This window comes from Falco punctatus (genome assembly GCF_963210335.1).
Source record: "Falco punctatus genome assembly, chromosome: 10".
Lineage (NCBI taxonomy): Eukaryota > Metazoa > Chordata > Aves > Falconiformes > Falconidae > Falco > Falco punctatus.
Window position 1 is genome coordinate 3,905,284 of NC_137590.1, and position 7,280 is coordinate 3,912,563.

General features: G+C 45.7%; 1 protein-coding gene and 1 long non-coding RNA gene across 6 annotated transcripts in view; one reads left to right on the forward strand and one right to left on the reverse strand.

The window, feature by feature from the left end:
- LOC308071079 (protein FAM83D-B-like) overlaps positions 1 to 7,280 on the forward strand; it is a 441,583-nt gene that overhangs the window by 59,104 nt on the left and 375,199 nt on the right. The window lies entirely within an intron of this gene.
- The window catches only part of LOC308071084, a 105,855-nt gene that overhangs the window by 55,590 nt on the left and 42,985 nt on the right, over positions 1 to 7,280 (reverse strand). The window lies entirely within an intron of this gene.

The window sequence follows — 7,280 nt, forward strand, 5'->3', positions numbered from 1 at the left end:
CCTAATGTCCCAAGAGCTACACACTGCAGTAAATTTGGTGAAAGTGGGGCTCTGCTTGGACCTGGATAGCCTGGATACCCTTCCCCACGTGCCAGGCTCCATGTGTGATTTGGGACAGGTTTCTCCATCCCTGTGCACTTAGGTTCCCCAGCCACGCTGATATTTTCACCTCTAATTTGTCCGTTTGGAAGGTCTTGCTGGTGTGCCAGCTGCAGAGCACAGGTCACTTCAGACCCTGACCCTACTAGCTCTGGTGTCTACCAGCTTTTACAACATTCTCCAGGCAAACAAACCTGGTGACTAATTCTTACCCTCCACTTTCTTAAACAGAGAGATTCTGGTGGTAACTGACTGAACTATGCTATTTTTGTCACATAGCCACCAGAAGCCATACACCTCCTGGGAACAGGGATGTCTTGTAAGTCTGGCTGACACCTGATCCAGCATGCAGACAAACAGGATCTAACATTTCCCTCCAACAACCCACTGTAAATTGGAGTTTCTGATGACATGAAAAACACCATCACCTTCCTATCTGGAAGCTTAGTGCTGGCTTCTAATTTACATTTCTCAGTCTGTTTTGGGTTTTCGATGTGACAAGGTTCTATAGCACCTATATGAAGATTTGATCTGCCTTTTATCTAAAAAAAAGAACAGAAAAGAAACAAACAAAACTCATTTTTACACATTAGAAGGACTCACGGGGATCACTTCGGGCTGTCAGCAGGGCTTAGCCAAGATGGGCCATGTATAACGGGAAATCTCATGGTCCACTAACTACCAACCCCAGCAGTCAAACTCGGGTACTCCCTGGAACAGAGGGATCAGGAGAAAGACTTCTCTAAATTATTTTTTCCTCCTGGCATATCAGAGAGCCAGAATAGAACCTTGAAATGATGGAGTGCAATTTTCCTTCCTTTAAGCACATACTGAGATGTAAATAGTCATTTCCAAGAGCTTAAAACCCCAGGGAAGTAGATAATAAGCAATTACTCTAACCAGATAGCACTGATGTCTAAAAATTAATTTCTCTGCTGACACCCCACCCCTAAAGTTTTAAATTTCAAAGCCGAGCATCTTTTGAAGAAGATACACAGGTGTACAATTATGCTTTCTAAACATCTGTCTCCATCCGTTGTGGTGGCACATTTAACCCTGCCTACTCGGAGCACAGGCAGCCCACGATAGCCTTTCCTCCACGCTCCCCAGGAACATGTGCCTTCAGACAAGAGCTGCTGCTGAAGTATGAGGCACTACATTGATCGAAACAAATTGATCTTGTCACTGCAGCATTCCTGACATGCTTATCCCACTATAGATTTCCTTTTTTATCTCTACCACTATTTACAAATCAATTTTGTTCAGAGGAGGTTGCTGTTTTCCTCAAGATCTACCCGAGCACTGAGCTGTCTAGCATCTTCAGAAATCACTGAAATGGGACAATAAAGCCATCAAAGTCAAAAGAGTTGGGAACACAACCACAAGAACCTGGTTCCTCCAGGCAGTTCCTCTTCACAACATGTAGCTCCCCGGCAGCAGTGCAAAGGCTTATGCTGCTGCTCTAGGGCTGCTGGCCCGCAGGGAGATGTTTCACCTTCGTGGCTTCATGCCACAGCAATATTCCTCCCTCTTTCTCTGAATTAGAAGATGTCACCCAGAAGAATGACATCAGGTCTTAATGGTAAAAGCTACCTTCTTGCAGCCGTACTTGTCAGAAAACCAGGAGCAGTTAGAGGGTTTCGTATACTGTGAAATGACAGCACTGTTTCCTTCACCCTATATAACCGTTAAGAATAACCAAGAGAAGTGAAGCAAAGATGAAGAAGCCACCTTTAACAGCTGCACTTTGGATTTACAGTACTATTAGTTGGATGTTATTTCTAATAAGCAAGCCCATCATGGTCAGTCTTTCTCGCATCTAGGATCCTCTGAGACATGTACAGATGTGCCTAAATCATCATCCCAGGCACTCTGAGACACCTCTTATCATTCATTTGCTGTCACTTTTTGAACGTAAAATACTGAAAATAAATACTGGGTATCTACATATGGATTTAGTGCCTACCTTAATAAATGCTTGCATTCGGAAACTCCTGCCACAGCTGCCGTGTAATCCTTAAAACACAGAAAGGGAAAGCTAGCTAATCTGTAGGAATTCAGTAAATATTAATTCACAAGTATCTACTAATTTGTGAAATTCTGGAAAAAAACAACTCAAAAGCAGGTCCTCTATCAAAGCCCTCCCTGTTCCTTGCCACTGAATGGTATCTGGAAACTGTATTAGCAGTAAGTTCAAGCCCCGAGATCTCATATTTTATGTCATTTGCCAAACATTGCCTTATATTTTTTTCCTGCAGCTCTGAATGTTCTCTGCCCTTCATTTCAATTAATGATGTCATAGATCAGTATATTCTCCCAACAAACTATTAAATTAACTGCCACATTCTTCCTTCATTTTTTATTCACAGAAAGGAAGAAAAAATAACCACAGCAAACTGATGCACTTAACTCTTTATGATTTCTAATAAAAGCCGGAAAAATGATGGCAATGTTTTGCCAGTCCCACAGTTTAGCCAAAAAGCACACAGTACATCTTAGTTATGTCATGTTTTATTCTTCAGCCTATGAAGATGCTGGAGAGTGATGTATCTAGGGTCAAAAAACAACAAAATGAGAAGAAACTAGCAGCAACTTGAAGTCAGAGATTTTTCTGTTGCTTAATGACTCCACAAATAACCTTGTTCGTCTCACTCCTTTTAAAAACAAAGGCACAACACAAGGAAATAAAAAAAAAAAAAAATGCCATACGAAGCTTTTATTTCTAACTCTGTGGAAGTAGTAGTTTTTCATCTTTAGCTTTCACAGTTATAATCCCTGTCACGTCCTTTCCCTGCCAGCCGTGGGCAGCTGACTGACAGGGTGCTGTCTGCATCCCTGCCTTGCTGCAAAGCGGGTCAGAGACTGCCCCAGACAAACAGCCCGGCAGAAATTTCCTCTCAGCACCCTCCGTATTAAATATTTACAGGTATCTTTGCTCATGATTGGACCACCAAGGAGAGATAAAGGTCCACCAGGTGATGCAAACTTCCCACCACCTCTTTTCCAGCTACTCTCCCTCCCCATTCCACAGAGCAGCCCTACCTCCTGCCTTCTGCCCCCTTTCCTTGGCCTCTCACCCCCCAGGCTTCCCAGCCTTCTCCCCAGAATCTCCTCTGCCAACTCATCCATTCAGCATCAGCCTTTCCACCTCCCACTCCATCACCTTTTGTTCATTTGTTTTGAGGGAAACTTTGGTCTTAGTTAAGTTAAAAATACAGTAACAAAGCATACACCATCAGCTAAACACACTCCTTGGAAAAAGTGACAGTAAGGGATTTGCTGCCACTAACAAACCCCTACCAGATCTACAGCAAATTTGCACCAGTGCATTCTAGAACATTCCTTGTTGATGGGAAGCTGCATCCATTCACCCCACACCTGAACTCAGCCTAAGTCTCTGCTGCTCTTGATAACAAACACAAAAAACTGTTAGGTTCTTCTCCAAAGTCAGCAACCTCTGCATGCTCCCATGCTTTTCACCACCCTGTTTCGCCTTTGAGCACTGCCTGGCAGAGCAGGACCCCAGGCCCTGGGTTCTCACACCACACCACACATGCCAAGCTACTCTGCTGGAAATCTCCTCCGTAGCACCGAGGTCAAGTAGTCACCCATCCAGTCCCACACACCTCTCTCATCTACACATGTGATTTGTTTCGTTCAATTCTGTCAAGAACGGATTTCAAGGCTGTTAAGGGACCTCTGACCTGCCCCACAACCCTGCTCTAACTAGTGATGCACAAGGAGCCGGTTAAGTGTTGAGGGTTTGGGGCAATCCTTGTGCAACAATTGCTGATGAAATTCAGAGACACTCCTTGGAGCTCTGCAAACAGACCTTAATAAGAAAGTCTATGACCAGGACAATGGTAAGGACGTGAGAGAGAAAGCATCAGATAGATTGGGAGTAAAGACAAAGAAAATGAAAGAAATTATACAAACTGCAAAACAACTCAGAGTAACATTGCTTCTGGGTGTCTCGCGGTAACCAAGGACAAGGAAGAAGGTCCTGTTCCTCTGCTGGGCACCTTCCCAGGCATTGCAGCAGCCAGGGAAGAGTGTCCCCTCTGCTTCCAGGAGGGGGGACATCCAAAGTCAGGCTTCCCTCTGCAGCACGTTTCTTAGTGTCCCGGAGCAACGACACAATTTGCAAGAGGAGAGGGGAAATATGGTGAAGGGCTTTGCACCATGATCTGCCCTCAGCTGAGTCCACAGAGAACACAAGCAGGAGGACCTGTTTCTTCCTCATTACACAAAGGGGAAGGGGCTGCAGCCGTAGGTCAAAGCCCTTTAAGCTGCACTCCAAGAATAAGCTTACCTGCCCGGGGGCTCCTCAAAAACTCACCAGAGGAAAAAGCGAGATTCAAGTCACAAGCTCCCAGTAATAGTGCACACCTTTGCAACTAGGACTGCAGCACAGGCCAGTTCCAAAGCAAAGGCAGAATTTGGCCACTTCTCCAGTACTTGTGCTAAAGGAACAGGATGCACAGGACTAACTCACATAAAAATTTCCACCAGCTCCAGGTGATGGTCTTGGCAACTGCATCCCAGTTGGAAAGCCAGACCAACCCCAATGCTACAGCAGTCCACATAAGTAGTCTGGACTGAATTCCTGAAATCAAATACCTGGGGACCCATGAGGGCTTGTTTCTCCTCAGGGCCCCCAGATCCCAGCGAGAAAACCCAAAAGTTACATGGAGATTAACCTGAAGAGCTGAATCCAGGGATTAAAGAAACCTTAGTTTCCAGTATCAGAGGCTGCAGAGGATGGTTTTAACTATCACCCCTGAGGACTCCAAATAGAAATGCAAAAATATGAATGTATGTGTTTAGGAGAACATTGCATGACTTCTGTAATGCTGTGGAGAGGCAATAGCACAGGATCTGGCCACAACCACACCGCACGCTCTCAGCACTGACCTTGCTCCACTTTGTCCAGGGAAATTGCCCACCATCACCAGGCTCATTTCAATTACAAGTGCCTTTCAACTTTTTTGTCTTTAAGGAAAACAGGGTCTGAAATCCATCACAGGTGCTCCATGGCTGTACACTCATTATTAGTCCTCCTGCTTTTTAAGGTTGTCCTCTGCACGCTGAGAAATGGGCAGGAAGGGCCATGAATCACTCTGGGCACCGCTACCTCTCACGGTGATTGAGTAATGGGACAGAAGCGCAGACCCAACCTTGCCCGCAGACTGCACAAAGGAATTAGTTGCTGCTTGGGATTTGCCACCAATTGAGTTACCCAAAGAGAAGGAGCAGAGAGCACATTCCTCCAAAAGTCCTGGTGGCAACTATTGCAATGCAGAAGACAAGTCTGATGCCCCATTCCTTTGTTCCAGATGGCATCCAGCCATGTTCTCCATAAACACCACCTCCAAAGGTGCTAAATACTGCTAAAGGGGGCTGTCACACCAGCTTCCAGTGAACAGTGGCAAATATTTTTCCCAGAGCTGACAGATCTGTGATGTGTTAAAAGATTTTTTTAATTACACTCTTCACAGCCCCACTCGTGGCACACGAGCCTCCATTGCCCTCTCATGGCTGGTTTGCCTCTAACAGAAGCACTGCGTTCAGAAAGACCTCTTGGGTCAAGTCCTATCATCTTTTATTGCAGACAAACACATTATATAAGCCCTTTAATAAATGTTATCAATCCTGTCTGTAAAAACTCGTTAGGTTAATGTGGTGCTGTTTTTATTAAAGCTCAGAGAACTTGTGTTTAACAGCAATTACACTGCTTAAAACATGAAACAACTCTAGAACGATAGAAGCCAGAGCTTGGTGTCGACTGAAATTCACAGCCCTGAACCTCATCTCTCAGAGTCAGGCTGACTTTTTGGTTCTGCAATTACACCCCCAACTTCCCCCAACAGTAACAGCTATTCCACACTCTTGGAGGATTCAGACCTGCTCCTGAACGAAGGATTTGACTTCCAGCTCTCAGCCTATCCTGCACAGACCCCCCTGAACCCCTAGCAAATTCAGATGGAAGACATTCCCACCACATCCCCACTCCAACACTCAAAACAGAACAATATTGTGCCCACCAGCATCAAGTACCAAGGCATTTGACTCGGTGTGGCATGTTACTCACCAGCTAACAGCATGAGAATAGTGGTCCTACAGCTAAAAGCTGCCTCTTCAATAAGATCACAAACCTGATCGCCTCTTACAGTGGGAAGGACTTTTCTCCCTGAGTTCCCATCTTGCAGTCCATCTACTTTAGAGGTGTGGGAAGAGAAGTTGCCAGTAAAGACCAGGGAAAAAAACATTGCTGAGTACCTCAGCCTTCTCCTTGTCTGTCGTTACCAGGTTGCCAGCACTGCTCATCAGGCAGGGTATGCTTCCTTTGACCTTCCTTTTCTGGCTGACGTAGCTGTAGCAGCCCTTCTTATTATGCTTTGCATCCCTTGCCAAGTTCAGCTCCAGCCACACCTTGGCCTTCCTGACCCCATCCCTACACAACCAGACAATGTCCCTATACTCTTCCCAGGACACCTGTCGCTGCTTCCATTGCCTGAGCATTTCCTTCTTGCCCTTTAGTTTGACCAGCACGTTGTAGAGGAATGAAGGCAGTGGGTTGATTAGCATTGATAATATGCAGCTGTGGCCTTGCCTCGAAGGCAGTGGGTTGATTGACATGGACGATGTGCAGGTGTAGCTCCTTCCTAAGTAGTTAAATAGCCCTGAGGATTGTGTAATAATTGGTTGGACAGAGGAGGAGCAGCGTGGTCTGACCTCTGAGGGAAGGAGAAACAGCACAGAAGTAGAATCTGATCAACAGTAAAAGCCTTGTTGCAGCCTACTAGTTTGTTTGTGTTGCAACAGCAGGTCTCGACTCAGCCATACCAGTCTCTTGCCATCCTTTCCCAATTTCTTACATCTGGGTATCGAGAGCTCTTGTGCTCTACAGAAAGTGTCCTGAAATCTCTGCCCCCTCATCCCTGAGGGCAGTATCCCAGGGGGTCCTATTGACTAACTCCCTGAAGAGCTGGAAGTTTGTTTCCCAAAAATTCAGGGTCTTGACTTTACTCTTCACCTGACCTGTATCCCTCAGGATTGAGAGCTCCACCAGAGCATAACCACTGGAGCCCAGGCTGCCCTCAATCTTGATGTTACCAAATCGTTCACTTGCATTGGTGAAGGTCCAGCATCGCATCCCCTCTGGTAGGGCTATGTATTAC